This window comes from Apium graveolens, chromosome 9 (assembly GCF_009905375.1).
Source record: "Apium graveolens cultivar Ventura chromosome 9, ASM990537v1, whole genome shotgun sequence".
Classification (NCBI taxonomy): Eukaryota; Viridiplantae; Streptophyta; class Magnoliopsida; order Apiales; family Apiaceae; genus Apium; species Apium graveolens.
The window spans coordinates 222,343,845-222,359,701 of record NC_133655.1 but is presented as its reverse complement, the minus strand read 5'-3'; positions in this window follow the sequence as shown (position 1 = coordinate 222,359,701).

The window sequence follows — 15,857 nt, the reverse complement described above, 5'->3', positions numbered from 1 at the left end:
GCCAGGTGGAGACCTATAAGGCCAGGCTCGTGGCAAAAGGATTCAAACAAAGGCAAGGGATTGACTTTGATGAAACTTTTTCGCCTGTAGCCCTGTTAAAATCAATTCGGATTTTACTTGCGATTGGTGCTTACTACGACTATGAGATCTGGCAAATGGACGTGAAAACGGCATCCTCAATGGGGAACTTGAGGAGGAAGTGTATATGACACAGCTAGAGGGTTTTCTTTCCAAGGGAAATGAACACCTAGTGTGTAAGCTGCTGCGAACCATATATGGTTTAAGGCAAGCTTCTCGTAGATGGAACATCCGTTTTGATGAGACAATCAAAGAGTTTGGTTTTATCAAAAACATAGATGAACCATGTGCCTACAAAAAGGTTAGTGGGAGCGCGGTAACATTTCTTGTATTGTATTGAAAGAGGAGACGTCAAGAGAGTTGACACACATAACAAGGTAGCAGACCCATTCACAAAGCCACTTTCTCAAAGTCACTTTGATCGTCATAAAGACAAGATGGGTATTAGATACCAGAGTGATTGGCTTTAGTACAAGTGGGAGATTGAAAGAGATGTGTCCTAAGTCTAATCATATATGATGATTTAGGAATAACTTTTATGTAATCTGTTTTGATTTCATTGATATTAATAAAAGACTTGTTTTGGTTTTATTGTGGGCTTTATTTATTTAAATGTTTAAATAAGATATACCACAGTTTAGAGTAAAGCTTTTATGGATTATGATGAGATCATAATAATGAGACCTAAAAGATGATAACTCTAAACTTAAATAGTTCCTGGTCGTAGGATTACTAACTGGTAATTAATAATCCGTAAAGATCGGTACATACTATGCTTGCTTCATTATGAAGGATGTCTGTTCTCATAGACATTTGTGTGGTGACACTATAGCTAGTATGTAGGTGTTTATTATAAAATAAGTTCACTGAACATGACTCACACAGCTGAACAACTGATGGAGTTCACTCACGTATCAGTAGTTGTTCATATAGTGATAGTTGTACAAGTATCCTTAGACTTGAGGTCATCATAGTCATCTTGTGTACACTGAACTATGCTTTGGTTTAGTTTTTAGTCTTAAGGGACAATTATAAGGGCTCTACTGGGTATAGGAATTTGTACACGAAGATAGTGTATGATCAATAAAGGATCTACCCCTTCCAGTGTAGGAAGAGAATGTTCAATGCTGATCCACTTATGTTAGTTCAGGAATCTCTGGCCAGAGTGAATGAAATTAGAAAGGAGTTTCTAATTTACATTAAATAGAATTAAGCATAGTGAATGGGAAAGCAAATGATTAAATAAGATAGGCTTGACACAAGTTCCATGCCTTGTATTTAATCGTGACATTGCAGGGTAGAAGGAATTAATTGTATAGTAACTACTCAGTGAATAGGTTCTTGGTATTCTAAGCAGTGAATTCGTATTATCCGGATAGTCGCGATATGCTGAGAAGTATCCCTCACGATGTAGAATAAATATGATTAATTAATTAATCATATTTAATGAATTAGAGAATTTATATAAATAATGATAAAATAGTTTTATTATTATTTATTTCTACTACCGGCTTAATATTGAATCTACAGGGTCACACCATAAAATAGAATGATTTAATGGTGGAGGAATTAATTAATAATGGTTGATAATTATTTATTTATGAAATAAATAATTAATTGGCAAATTTAATAGTTGATTAAATGAGATTTAATTGATTATAAATTAATTAAGAAAAGGTTCTTAATATTATTAATTAAGAATTTAATTTTTGAAAATTAAATCAAGTGAGAGAATTATTTCTAAAGAGTTTAGAAAAAGGATTAATAATTAAAAGGTGTTTTAAAATAATAATAATATTTTATGGGAAAATTTTCAGCTGAAAATTTTGCCTATAAATATACTATTATAAACCCTATTTTTGCCTCAACCAAAAAGATTTACAAAATCCTAATTCTCTTCATCTCCTCCTCCTTCATTACATCGTTTATGTGCTAAAAACCCTTCATATGAGACATGATGCTGGCCTCATCTCCGCATTTCTTGATCGCTGGCATCCGGAGGCTCATACTTTCCATCTCCGTTTTGGGGAGGCCACTGTGACATTGGAGGATGTTTACTACATTTTGGGCCTACGCAGTGTCGGACGTCCAGTGTTACCTATTGGAGGGGATGTAGGTGCATCTTTACTCCAAGAGCTTCTTGGTGTTGCCCTAGATCCAGAGCTAGATATGGATGTCATAAAGAAGGATGAAATTAAGATCATTTGGTTGGTTCGGCAATTTGGTGATTGTTCACGTTTACACTCTTCTACTGGTGATGACTACGAGCGTGAGCTCCTGTACCACACGCGTGCGCACTTGCTTCTGCTCATTGGCTCTACTGTGCTGAATTACAGTGGTTACCGCATGCCTTTGAACCTCCTCCCATTTGTTCGGCACGTGGAACACATCAGTACTTACAACTGGGGCAGTGCATGTCTGACTTATCTTTACCGACGGTTATGATCTGCCAGTATTGGATATAAGACGGAGCTTTGTGGTTCCATGACTTTATTACAGGTACATATCCACACTACAACCTTCATGCATACTATTATATACATGATCCATGTTTGATACTTAGTATTATATGCGTGCAGGTTTGGATCTATGAGCATTGTACAACCTTAGCTCCGATGCAGCGAAACGTTTATTTGATGCAGCATCCCCGTGCTCGGAGGTATGCTACATTCTGACTACTTCGTTTGATGTTGACAAATATTGCAACCATGTCGTTAACACAATATATTTTGTTGTAGGTGGATGTTAGATATATTTGATAATGTCATGGCTAATATGTTTTATGTTTAGCTTTCAGATTTTACTGAACAGGATAAATCAGTACTTAACTGTTGATCAGTACTTATACTGGAAGTCAGGACTTAAGGATATCAGTACGAATGTTATCAGGAGATAATCATCAGAAGATAGATATCAGAACTTAAGTGCTGAAGGACAATCAGATAAGGACAGTAGCTGATTAAAGGAAAGAAGATCAAGATAAACATAAGAAGAGATATGCATGAAGAAGGAATTCTGTAAAGAATGGAATACTTGGAAGAAAAGATATCTGATTGATATATTTTAGGAAGCAGAATTATATTCCATATCAATTAGCGATTATCTTGTAACTATGTAGTATATAAACACAGACATAGGGTTTACACTATAAGTGTTATCATTATTAGAAAAGATTATTCATTGTAACCCTAGCAACTCTCGTGATATTTATTCATCACTGAGAGGTAACAGTTCCATACTGTAACAGAGTTTATTGTTTCAATAAAGTTTGTTTTCTGTTACTTAAGTTCTTAAAGTTCGATTTGAGTGTACTATACACTGTATTCACCCCCTCTACAGTGTGTGTGTGACCTAACAATTGGTATCAGAGCTACTCTGTTAACACACATACAGTTAAAGATCCAAACACAATCATGTCGGACACAGAAACTCCAACTAATCCTACCACAACTGAGGAACCACTAAAGACACAAATTCAGAGTCGGTATGAGACCATCAGAGTCCCCATACTGAGACCATCTGAATATCCCATATGGAAGGTAAGGATGACCATGTTCCTGGAAGCAACAGATCCAGAATACCTTGATAGAATCAAGGAAGGCCCTCACAAACCAACCAAGCTCGCTGTTGCAGTTGCAGGTGAAGCAGCAAAGACCGTACCAAAGGAGAAGAGTGATTATACTGCTGAAGACATAGCATCAATTGCTAAGGATGCTAAGGTACGACACTTACTGCATAGTGCCATTGATAATGTAATGTCAAACAGGGTAATCAACTGCAAGACTGCTAAGGAGATATGGGATGCTCTGGAAACAAGGTGTCAGGGAACTGACACAATTAAGAAGAACAGGAAGACAATACTCACTCAAGAGTATGAACACTTTGACTCAAAGGCTAATGAGTCATTGAATGATTTATATGATAGATTTGTCAAACTTTTGAATGATTTGTCATTGGTTGATAAAGAGTATGATCTTGAAGATTCAAACCTTAAGTTCCTGTTAGCTCTTCCTGAATGCTGGGATTTGAAGGCAACGACAATAAGAGACAACTACAATCTTGATGAAATAACTCTTGACGAAATCTATGGAATGCTCAAGACTCATGAGCTGGAGATGGAACAAAGAAGCAAGAGGAAAGGAGGAAAGTCAAGGACAGTTGCTCTTAAGGCTGAAGAAGAATTCCCCAAAGCAGCTTCCTCAAAGAAAGACAAGGGTAAAGCTCTTTTCATAAAGTCTGATACTGAGTCATCAAGTTCTGAGAGTGATGATGACTCAGATTCTGAAAGCTTGGCTGAGACTGATGCTGATGAGGAGATGATGAAGCTGTGTGCTCTTATGGTGAAAGGAATCACAAAGATTTCATACAGGAAGTTCAGGAAGGGAAAGAAGTTTTCCAGGAAAGGCATAAGTTCTGATAAAAAGAATTTCAGAAGATCTGAAGGCAGAGGAGGAAAGTCTGACAGAGGAGATTACACCAATGTTAAATGCTATAACTGTGGTGAGAAAGGCCACATATCTCCTGACTGCAAGAAGGTAAAGGGTGACAAAGGCAAGGCTCTTGTCACAAAGCAGAAAAGCTGGACAGACACCTCAGACTCTGAAAGTGAGGAGAACTATGCATTGATGGCAAATGCTGATAAAGAAAGTGCTGAGAGCAGTTCTGAAGCTGCTGAAACAAAGGTACCTCAGACTACTTATGCTTTTCATACTGATGATATTAATGAGTTGAGAAGATATCTTAAAACCATATTTGTTAGCTATAGAGATCAAACTTTAACATGTGAAAGATTAACTTCTGAAAATCTTGCATTTAAGAAAAGGAATGATTTCTTAGAAAAAGAGTTAGTCATGTTCCATCAAACTCAGAAGGATAGAGATGATGCTTTTTATGTTAGGAATGAAGTGCTAAAATTAAATGAATCTCTAAAAAACTGAGTTAGAAAAGGAAAGAGAGATTATCAGGACTTGGACTAACTCTAGAAAAACAACTCAAAATTTGCTAAGTAGTGGAAACTGGAAAGAGGGCTTAGGTTATGGAGAAGATAAGAAAGATAAAGGAACTGAAGAAATTAAGTCTGCTGATAAGCAAAAGCCAAAGTTAAAACCTGTTAAGTTTGTAACTGTAAAGTCTGAAAATGAAAAATCAGAAGTTACAAAGGAAACAACTTCTGACAAACTAAAACAGGAAAAGACAGCTGAAGTGAACATAGGCTTAATGACGAAGAAGCAGCTTAAGCATAAGCTGAAAGATATCAAGAATGCAAACAAGGTAAAATCACCTAGGAAAAATAGGAATGGAAAGGAAGGTGTGAATAAAAGCAATGATTATAAACCTGTTCCTGATGCTCCTAGGAAAACATGTCATATCTATGGAAGTTCTAACCATCTGGCTTCTTTTTGCAGGAAGAATAAGAATATTAACTCCTTACCTTCAAAATCAGGAGTTAAGAGTCATTCTGTTAGATACAAACCACAAAATCCTTGTTTTCATTGTGGTAGTTTATGGCATTCCATTTATACTTGTAAGGAATATCATAGTTTGTACTATGATTATTATCAAATAAAACCTTCTTTGAAGAAAGTTTCCATTGTTCCTTCTAGTGTAAATTCTGATTCAAAGTCTGATAGTGTAAGTTCTGATAAGAAAAATGTTAACATAAACTCTGATGCTAAATCCGCTGCAAATGTTAACAAACTTAATAAGGCCAAAGGATCCAAGCAAGTCTGGGTCCTTAAAACTAATAATTAGTGGTCTTTGTGATTGCAGGGCAACAGGAAAAATATTCTAGTTCTGGACAGTGGATGTTTAGGACATATGACTGGAAATAAGGCCCTGCTATCAGACTTTGTGGAGAAAGCTGGCCCAAGTGTTTCTTATGGAGATGGCAACATTGGAAAAACATTGGGATATGGCAATATCAATCTTGGAAATGTCATAATTAAACAAGTAGCTCTGGTCTCAGGACTTAAACACAACCTACTGAGTATAAGTCAAATCTGTGACAGAGGTTATCATGTTGATTTCTTTGAAGAACACTGTGAAATTGTGAGTAAATCTAAAGGCAAAGTTGTTCTGAAAGGATACAGGCGTGGTAACATTTATGAAGCTAAGCTTTCAACAAGTACTGATGGTTCTGCAATCTGTCTAATGAGTAGAGCATCAATTGAAGAAAGCTGGAATTGGCATAAGAAACTCTCTCATTTAAATTTCAACAATATAAATGAACTGGTCAAGAAAGATCTTGTGAGAGGATTGCCAAACACAGTATTTGCTCCTGATGGTCTTTGTGATTCATGTCAGAAAGCCAAACAAAGAAAATCTTCATTAAAGAGCAAGACTGAATCATCAATTCTTGAGCCTTATCATCTAATACATGTTGATCTATTTGGTCCAGTAAATGTCATGTCTATTGCAAAGAAGAAGTATGCGTTGGTCATAGTGGATGAGTTCACCAGATACACATGGGTGTATTTCTTGCACACAAAAAGTGAAACTGCATCTATCTTGATTGATCATGTCAAACAGCTGGATAAAATGGTCAAAGATTCTGTGAAAATTTTAAGGAGTGATAATGGCACTGAGTTCAAGAATTTGATAATGGAAGAGTTCTGCAAAAGCCATGGAATAAAGCAGGAATTTTCTGCTCCTGGAACTCCACAGCAAAATGGAGTTGTTGAAAGGAAGAATAGAACTCTCATTGAAGCTGCACGTACAATGCTTGAAGAAGCAAAGCTTCCAACCTATTTCTGGGCTGAAGCTGTGCAGACTGCTTGTTTTACTCAAAATGCAACACTCATTAACAAGCATGGAAAAACACCATATGAGATGGTAAAGAAAAAGAAGCCAAATCTGAAATATTTTCATGTATTTGGATGCAAGTGTTTTGTTCTCAAGACTCATCCTGAACAGCTATCAAAGTTTGATCTAAAAGCTGATGAAGGAATCTTTGTTGGATATCCACTTTCCACAAAAGCCTTCAGAGTCTATAATTTGAGAACAAAAGTGGTCATGGAATCTATCAATGTCTCTTTTAATGACAAGAAGATTACTGGTCTTGAAGATTTCATTGACCATGATCAGCTGAGATTTGAAAATGAAGACTCAAATTCTGATACTGAAAATCCTGACAGTCTAAGTCCTGATACTGTAAACTCTGATGGATTAAACTCTGATGTTATTGAAACTGTGGTGACTACGTCAAAGGAAGATGCACCTATGCAGGGGGAGCATACTCAAGATCCTACCACATCTCAAGAAACATCAGAACATGCATCTGGCTCTTCAAGTTCTGATTCGTCAAGTTCTGATAAGCCAAGTTCTGATAGTGCTGAAAATCTAAATACTGAAGAATCCAACTCAGAGAGCATAGTTTCAGGGGGAGCATCAGAAAATGAAAATGAAGATAGCATGGATCATGGGGGAGCATCCAGTTCTAGAGAAAACCTTCCATCTGCAAGGAAGTGGACAAAATCACATACACCTGATTTGATAATTGGAAATCCTGATGCAGGTGTCAGAACCAGAACAGGTACTTCAAATGAATGTCTTTACAATTCTTTTCTCTCTCAGACTGAGCCAAAGAAAGTGGAAGAAGCTCTTCAAGATGCTGATTGGGTGCAAGCAATGCAGGAAGAGTTGAATGAATTTGAAAGAAACAAAGTCTGGACCCTAGTGCCAAGACCAAAGAATAGATCTGTTATTGGTACAAAGTGGGTATTCAGAAACAAAACTGACAGTGATGGCATAATTACAAGGAATAAGGCAAGGCTGGTTGCAAAAGGATATTCTCCACAGGAGGGAATTGATTATGATGAAACATTTGCACCAGTTGCTAGGTTAGAAGCCATAAGGATATTTTTGGCTTATGCTGCTCACAAAAAGTTTACTGTCTTTCAAATGGATGTGAAAAGTGCTTTTCTCAATGGAGAATTGGAGGAAGAGGTATATGTTGAACAACCTCCAGGTTTTGTAGATACCAAACATCCAGATTATGTCTACAGGCTTGATAAAGCACTTTATGGACTTAAGCAAGCTCCTAGAGCATGGTATGAGACTTTAGCTCGGTTTCTTCTGGAAAGTGGATTCAACATAGGGACAATAGACAAAACACTGTTCTACCTCAACCATGGAAAGGACTTACTTCTGGTCCAGATTTATGTTGATGATATCATTTTTGGATCTACAAATGACAAACTTTGCAAGAAGTTTGCCAAACTAATGCAGTCAAGATATCAGATGAGTATGATGGGGGAACTTAGCTATTTTCTGGGCCTTCAAATCAAGCAGAATGAGGAAGGCACTTTTATTTGTCAAACCAAGTACACTAGAAACTTGCTGAAGAAATTTGGAATGCAAGATTGTTCAAGTGCATCCACTCCAATGGCCACTGCTACAAAACTGGATAAGGATACCGGTAAATCAGTAGATATTACTGACTACAGAGGTATGATTGGCTCTCTACTCTATCTAACTGCTAGTAGACCTGATATCATGTATGCTACCTATCTTTGTGCAAGATTTCAAGCAGATCCAAGAGAACCTCACTTAACAGCTGTAAAAAGAATCTTTAAGTATCTTAAAGGAACAGCTGCTCTGGGATTATGGTATCCTAGAGAATCAGATTTTAAACTAACAGGTTACTCAGATGCAGATTTTGCAGGGTGCAAAATTGACAGGAAAAGCACAAGTGGAAGCTGCCAATTTCTTGGAGGCAGATTGGTTTCTTGGTACAGCAAGAAATAAAAGTCAATTTCCACATCAACTGCAGAAGCAGAGTATATTGCTGCAGGAAGCTGTTGTGCACAGATTCTTTGGATGAAGAATCAGTTACTGGATTATGGGTTAACATATTTCAAAATCCCTATTTACTGTGATAATCAAAGTGCTATTGCTATGACAGGTAATCCAGTTCAACACTCTATGACAAAGCACATCAGCATCAGGTACCACTTCATCAGGGAACATGTGGATGAAGGTACAGTGGAATTGCATTTTGTTCCCACAGATCAACAACTGGCAGATATCTTCACAAAACCACTATGTGAAGCTACTTTTACAAGATTGGTAAATGAACTTGGAATGGTTTCAGGTTCTTTCTCTAAATCTGCTTAGACTTGTTCTGTGTTATCAGACTTTATGCTCAGTATTTACAGAATTAATCTCATTGTGTATTCTGTGCTTAATTGATAAATGTCTTTAAGTACTGCCTGTTGTCTGATATATGTTTCTAGACTCTGATAAGTGATATGTCTGTTCAAGTACCTATTCAATCCTATGAGGATAACTGTGCTAGATACTGACCTAGTAGTCTTCAATAAACAAATGATTCCATGTAAGAAGTAATTATTTCAGTGGAAATCTTATGACACCAGCAAATTCTGATAATTGAGCTTAGTTAAGTTTACTTTGTATATCTTATTACTAAGTCACAAATTAGAATAATGCTACTCATCTGTTAAGTTATGATACTAGTAAAACTGCTGAATGTACTAAGTGCTGATAAACCTCACTTATTCAAAAGAAAAAGCAAAAAGATCAAAGAATAAAATCAGGTACTCCTTTGAGATCTAGAGTAGAAATGTGGAAGGGACGACCCAAGTGCATTGCTGCTATTAAGTAAATATGCATTAGAAAAGCAAAATATTTTCTTGGTGACTTTTCACACTCTATGATTACTGGAGAAATACTCTGATAATAGCATAAATTCTGATAAACAGTCATGACTCACTTACACTGAGAAGCCACTGTAAAAGAGAATTTCAAAAGATGCATAAAATTAGCACAAAACAGTTGAGGTGGACTCAAGCATAAACTCATTCATCAGTAGGTTTCAGGACAATGACAGCTCCTTAGCAAAAATTTTAGTTATGCCTTATTTCTAAGATGTACTGAAGTGAATCAGACTTTACTCTTTGTCTGTTATTTAGCTTAATGCACACACTAATCACTCCATCTGAATGATGAAAATTTCTGTGGTGGTCTATGTTATTTTAGATAAACAGTCATTGTGTCACTTTGCACTAATTCTGAGGACAAGTTCTAGTTACATGTTCTAATGATTAAGTTCTGAAGTCTATAACTCAGAACTTGTATGAGTATTTACTAAGATGGGCATTCCTTTTTCGAGTTAAGAAATTATGTTCTGATGACTGTTAAGTTCTGGTATAGGTCTAAGTTCTGATTTCTCAGTCTAATCCTTTACTTGGCTTATCTGTGAATAAAATTTAATAACAGTCTCAGTTAATAATTGAATATGTTGAAGTGGAAGATTAATAGTCACTATGCTTAGGATTAATGGTATTCGTACTTGAACAGTCCACTGTTTCTTGTGTCTTGTGCGGTTTAAACCATGATTCCTCTTTCCAATGAATGTTATTCTTTTTCAAAGTCTAGGGAGACGAGGTAGAATTAATTCTACCTGTCAGCATTCAATTTCTTTGCGTCTCATGGCATTCTCTTGTCTATATAAGCAACCACTTCACATCAGTCTTTCCATCACATTCTTCTCACACACTTATCCTCCTTTTTCTTTCAAAAATACAATGGTCAGATACAACATGTTTTTGAACTACCAAACCTTCAATATGGAGTTAAGTTATGCCGAGTGGCAGCAGGAATGGCATGTCACAGCCATTCCTGAGGAGATATGGGACTATGTCCCACATGAGGTACTGACACGCCTCCTGTTCTTCTATATGGACTACCATCGCCATCCGGAGCGATTGGAGGAGGAAAGGCTGGAAGCTCTCCGCCAGCAAGAGCGAATCATCCGACTCGCCATTCTGTTTGTCGAGAGTAGGAAGAAGAATATGACTTAATCTCGTCTTCTTCCTGTTTTTCTTCATCATCAGCTTTGTCAGGCTTCTTAGCTAGGACTAAGGCTGTTGATGTTAGGATTAGAAGCTTAGGGAAAATCTTGTATAAGTATTGATGTAATTTCCATTTCATAAATGTATTGTCTTGATATATTAATGAAAGTTGTTTTTCCTTCAAGATTTTGTCTCTGAGTTATTTTATCTTGTGTTGATAAATCCTGATTGATATTCTGATGACCATATAAATTTTGTTTTATATTAAGTTCTGATTCATTTTCAGCACTTACTTATCTAATTTATCTTGGTCATTTTCATGTGATGTATTGTCATAATATCAATGATGCATTGAAAAATAATTCAATCAGTGCTAACGGTTTAAATTTTAAATTAAAATTGTTTCTCTTGATAAATGGAACGGTTTTTCCTTGAAACTAGGCAACTGGGTAAGTAATGATTCCTGTTTTCTCGAGCCCAGTAACTGTCCGTTATTACTGCATGTCTGACAGGTGTCCAACGGTAACATTTTTGTTCAGAGTATAAGTACAACAGAGAGAAGATTTCTTTAATCTTTTATTTTCTTTATATTTTATCTCTCTCCTTTCTTTTACTCTCTTTCTCTTTCTTTCTCACGTTGGTTTTTCATACAGACATTATCTCAAACACCTAACAGGCATACTTGAATCTCAATATTTTTTCACATGGCACCAAAGGATTTAATCATTGATGGAGCTAAGTTTGTTCCAAACAACTATGCTGCAATTCTTGATCATGCTGAAGCTCCATCTGAATTGCATTTTGTGCAAGATCTTCTTGCACACAGTGAGATTGGGTACGCATTAACACAGCCTGAAGTCTTTTCGAGTCAACGAATTCTGACGTTTTGGCGGACTGGGCACTTTGATGATGGTGGTAAACATGGCACTCCCAGTATTGTTTTTGAAGTGGGTGATTCATCTTATGTAGTCACTCCTGGTACAATACGCAAAGCTCTACATCTCCCAGAAAATTGTACTTTTTCAACTCTAGAGGAATCAGCACTTCAGGAGTTAATGGCTGATTTGGGATATGAAAAGAGTTTGGCAAAGCTTGGGCAGTTAAAAAGGGCTAATATCAGAAGAGAATGGAGTTTCTTCTTTGACTGCATCACCAAAGCTTTTGGGAACAAATGTTCGAATTTTGATGCTATCCAAATTCTGAGTCAGCACATAGGGTTTCTTCTCGAGAACCTGTTGTTTCTAAAGCTGAGAAGGAGGTTTCTCAGAAGGATTCTGAAATTGGGGGTTCTAGGCTTCACAAGAGGCTTAGACGAATGATAGTTCCTGAAACTCCCAAGGAATCCACATCAACAAGGAAGTACAAGAAACAGAGGGCACAAAGGCCAGTTTCAGATGATGAAGAGGAAGCAGCTAAGGAAGGGGATCAGGAATCTCTGATCTCACAAGACAAGGAATTTGCTCCAGTCACTTCTTCTCCATTAACTCCATCTCTGGAAGCTGTATCTGACAAGGCTAACTCACCATCTGTGTCTCTTGTTGATCCAGGCACAAGTGCTGAAATTGATATTCAGAACCTGGTTGTGCCTGAAATACTTTTCTTAGAAGCTCCAACAGCAAATAATCCTTTCACAACACCTGTTACTAATACTGTTCAAACTCCAGAGTTATCAACAACACCTTCTCTGCATCAAGATGCTGATGATCAGACTTTAGGTGAGCATCAGGATTTGGCTGTTGATCAGAACTTAGTATCAGATCAGCAATTAGAGGATGCTGAAGCCTCCATTGCTACTCATAATGTTGTCTTATCCGAAGATACTGATTCTTTAAGTTCTGATGCTGCAAATGCTGGAGATACTGGTGATGCTGCTCCAACTGTAGATGCTGATGAAGCAGGTCCTTCAGGACATACTCCTCAACAGACTCTTCCTAAGTCTGAACTGGTAGAGAAGTTTGTTACTGGGGCTGCACCAGCACCAGTACTTTGGAGTGAAACTCCTGCAGGTCAGGAGTGGACTAAGGAATGGAACTCAGTTTCATGTGTTCCAACTGCAATACATCTTGCTGAGCACTTGACTAAAGCTGATGAAATGTTAAATTCTGATGTTAAAAACCCAGCTTAGAGTCACTGCATTGAGTATTAAACATCTACAAGGTCTTCATTCAACTACTCATGCAGAGCTATACAAGATTCAGGAGAACTTTATCAAACAAGAACAAGTTTGGAAAATTGATAAGAAAAAGTTCTTTCAACCTACCATTGACAGGATTGCTTATATTGAGAAAACTTAAGAGAAACAACAAGCTCAGATTGATGCCATTCTGACAAATCAAGCTTCTCAGCAATCGCAACTTACTGAAATCCAATCCTCAGTGGAATTACTTATCTCTCTTTTACTACCTGCTGATGCCAAAAAGGGGGAGAAGGTAATTAAGTCCAAATGCAACACTAACAAGACACTGCAAGGAAAGGATGATGGAAATGATGATCAAGGATACTCTGGAATGGGTAGCGGTCATAGTCAAGGTAGAAGGTTTACATCAAGACAAGCTAGTCACGGGACAAGTTCTGATATTGGGAAAAGAATAAGTTCTGCTGCTGGTAAAAGGATAAGTTCTGATGAACTTCTAGATCTTGATGAGGAAATGTCAAGACAGTTATTTCTTCAAGAAAATCCAGGAATGGACTTGGAAAGTTTAAAGGAAGAAGAAGCCAGACTTAAATCAGAGAAAGTCACATCTAAATCTGAAGCTTCTGGTAATAAGTCACTTCCAAAACTCAAAAGCATTGTGATCAAAGAAAGGACACATACTGAAGCAACGTTGGCTAGATCACAACCACAGATAGATCCAAGATCCAAGGGTAAAGAAAAGGTTGGTGAACCTATCAAGGCTTATGTACCTCCTGAGGAAGAAGAAATTACTGATAAATAGGATGATCTTGCTCTGACTTCAAGAAAAGTTCTTAAAACAACCTCTGACATGGCTCAAGTTGTTCAGAGTCAAGAAATTATAAGTTCTGATATTCAGAAGAAGCAAGTAACCTCTGACAGAGCTCAAGTTAACTTGATATCAGAAAATAGATCAAAGACACTCCTACCAGGATTCACTAAAGCAAAACAGACTCAATCTTTGAAGACTACTGCAAGTGGTTTTGAAGCAAGAGTAGTTACTGGAAAGGAAGCTAGAGATAAAACTGGATTGGGAAGTGCTGATGAAAGAAGAGTACACAACACTACCAATGATCCAACTTCCTTGAGTGAACCAGGTATTGGAGCAACTCCTGAGAGATTGAATCAACTGGAATCTGTACAGATGGTTTACCATACCTACTTGAAAGAATATATCATGTTGTATTTCATGACAGATGGTAGGGTTTATCATGTAAGACAAAATGCCATTCCATTGAAGTATTTTGAAGAATTGGAGCATGTACTTTTCTTACTTCAAGTGGATGACAGAATAACAGGGACTGCTGCAAACTACTTAAAAGAACAGATTCAGAGACAGAAAAGGCTTTATTCTGTTAAGTCTGACAGCATATATGTTCCAAAGTACAAAGATCACAATGGTGATATTGTTGATATGAAGCCTAATACTGCACAGATCAGAACGTATCTTGGTATTAAGGGACTTGAATTCAATCTAGAGTCTGACAAAGCTTATGTTATAAGACTAGATCAGGAGTTGAGAAAAGCAAAGATCAATGATCTCAGAGCTGCAATCTTTCAAACTGGTGAAGATACTGCAGAGCTTAAAGATGTTAAAAGGAGAATGATTGATGAACTAGGATATGCTGAGAAATGTTTGTGGAAGAACTATCTCAGAACAACTCCTGACATCAGAGAGATCAGAAAATGAAGAAGCCAAGTCGAAGATCTACAACTGCTTAAATTCTGATATTTATACAGACTGAAGTTCTTATCAGAAGTTGAAATTGGTAAAAACTTTAAGGACTGTAAGTTGTAGTTATCTAGTCTAATTCTCATGCATTTGTACTTAATATTTTTGACATCATCAAATATCTGTTAAACTTGTATATTATGTTAATTTACAAGTTGGGGGAGATTGTTAGATATATTTGATAATGTCATGGCTAATATGTTTTATGTTTAGCTTTCAGATTTTACTGAACAGGATAAATCAGTACTTAACTGTTGATCAGTACTTATACTGGAAGTCAGGACTTAAGGATATCAGTACGAATGTTATCAGGAGATAATCATCAGAAGATAGATATCAGAACTTAAGTGCTGAAGGACAATCAGATAAGGACAGTAGCTGATTAAAGGAAAGAAGATCAAGATAAACATAAGAAGAGATATGCATGAAGAAGGAATTCTGTAAAGAATGGAATACTTGGAAGAAAAGATATCTGATTGATATATTTTAGGAAGCAGAATTATATTCCATATCAATTAGTGATTATCTTGTAACTGTGTAGTATATAAACACAGACATAGGGTTTACACTATAAGTGTTATCATTATTAGAAAAGATTATTCATTGTAACCCTAGCAGCTTTCGTGATATTTATTCATCACTGAGATGTAACAGTTCCATACTGTAACAGAGTTTATTGTTTCAACAAAGTTTGTTTTCTGTTACTTAAGTTCTTAAAGTTCGATTTGAGTGTACTATACACTGTATTCACCCCCTCTACAGTGTGTGTGTGACCTAACAGTGGATGGTCCCATTGAATGCTATGACTGTGCAGACACATTCGTTGCGCGGGATTCGCTATGACCTAGATACCATGTCAGCGGATTCCTTCAGGTGGAAGCCCTACGAGGATTGCGCAGATGAGGCACGAGACATCCCTGCGCTTGAGCTTTCACTTATGAGTGCACCTTCTCCCCTTTTTTACTTGACATGGATGGAGTGGTGCTACACCGATAGGGTCACTAGACAGTTTGGCTACTTGCAGCAGGTCCCTACAGACTCTCCGCTCCGAGGCCATGATTCT